Below are 2,164 nucleotides of genomic sequence, written 5' to 3' on the forward strand. Positions count from 1 at the left end.
ATGCGTTCAAAGGAAAAGCAACGCACTTGTTGTTCGCTGCTCTCGCGTCGAGCCTGTGAATCTGGCCTGGAGTGGTTTGTAGGCAGAGCTCTCGCAAGTTAAATGAGAGGGGCCTCCCAGGGAAATACGACCGCTCCATTACACACGTTCACTTCACACACACACAGTCTTAGAAGAGGAGTTTGATTTCGCCTGCGGTTCTGCGGTTGGGGTTTATTAATTGCGCTCCCTGGCATATCTTTTAACCGTGTTGGGAGCAGTTGTTTAGGGGGTTTACTGTTTGCGCTCGGAGCTAAAAACCGTAGCGTGCTGCTTGTATGAATTAGTGTTGGGAGCTCCGTAAGAGCAGAGCCCCTTCTCCGCCAAATAATCTGTGTAACCGCTTGTTACACTATATCATTTAAACTGTTCCTGACTGGATTAGTAAAAAAAAGTGTTTGTTTTAACTTCCACAAAGAACCAGCTGGGTGGATTTTGACATTCATTCAAACCTTTATTTATTCTCGAGAAGACAATTGAGGTCACCCTCATTTTCAATGTCTTCGAACTTTACAGACATTTGAATGCATACATTTTTACAATATAAATAATAAGAAATATTATAAAGTCTTGAATTAATTCACCCAATTGACAGAATAAAAAACAATGCATAAATTGGAGATACGAATAGGTATAAAAGACAATAAAAGTAATGCAACGTAAACATGCAGACATAAGAATAGGCATAAAATAAGTACAATAAGAACAGTGTTGCTCGAAGGCATGTGAACCCCCCCCCCCCGGAACAGACAGTCCCCCCAAACACCCCACACATCAATCCCCCACCACATCCCCATCCAAGACACCCCCCCTGATAAAGCACGCCATGACCGAAGGAAAACACAAAACAGCCAGCGCGCCACTCACACCGCCATGCACGGAGACGGAAATGCCACCCCCGATGGCTGCCCCATCTCCCCCAGTAATTTATATAGTAACTATAATTTATATAGTAACTGGTAAGTGGTCAATCACATGATACTTAATTGACCTTCAAACTATTTCCTTTCACTGTCTAAACCTTCTAGAGTGTATTGCTGTGTCCTGAGTCATCCTATAAGTCATCCTTCTGGCACCTAAGGAGAATAAAAAATATCTGTCGATATTATTTGACCCAGGCCAGATGAGAATAATCTGAGAAGAGTGAAATGGTCAGAGGTTGGACGGAGAGAAAAATAGAGGAGAAGAGCTATGGAGGGATGAGAAGATTGACGAGGGAAGAGAAAAAGAGTAGAGTAAAAGAAGGAGAGGAATATAAGAGAGGTACGGCTGGAAAGAGAGAATAGGAGACAAGGAGAGAAAACAGAGGACAGACAGACAGAGAGAGAGGGAGGGAGAGAGAGATAGAGAGAGACAGACAGAGAGAGAGCCAGAGAGAGCCAGTGAGAGAGAGAGAGAGATGGTGATAGAGAGATGGAGAGAGAGAGATAGAGAGAGACAGATAGAGAGAGACAGAGATAGAGAGAGACAGATAGAGAGAGAGATGGAAATAGAGAGAGGGAGAGAGATAGAGACAGCCAGAGAGAGAGAGATAAAGAGACCTGGACAGTATGTAAAGTGTATGTGTGTTAAATGTTTGTGTGTGTACTGTACATGTGTGTGTGACTCAAACTGAGTACATTTAACTCAAACTGAGTAAAATATTACTTACTTGGGCTCAAATGGACTCAGTTTGAGTAAAATTTACTCTGCAAAATGTATTGTGATGGGTGTGTGTGCGTGCATGTATGTGTATGTGTGTTCTCTCGAGCATGCATGTCCATTCATATCATGCACCAGTGACAGTGAGTGCGTGACACATGACAGAACATACACTAGTGTCTGCTCAGAGCACCCCCCCCCCCACACACACACACACGCATATATATACTTTCTATTGTGATTTATTTTTTGACAAGCGAACCCTAACCTTACCACCTGTATTGAACAGCAATGTACAATATACAGTATGTAATATAAAATGGTATCGAATATTGATATTTGTCAAGGTCGAAGTTCTAGTATCGTGCCTAGTATCTCTCTGTCTCTGCCTCTCTCTATTTTTCTGTCTGTCAAACACACACATTTGACACACATACATTTACATACCGTGTCTCTCCCTCTCTCTCCCCTCTCCCCCCTCTCT

This window comes from Notolepis coatsorum (genome assembly GCF_963971535.1).
Source record: "Notolepis coatsorum genome assembly, chromosome: 1".
NCBI lineage: Eukaryota > Metazoa > Chordata > Actinopteri > Aulopiformes > Paralepididae > Notolepis > Notolepis coatsorum.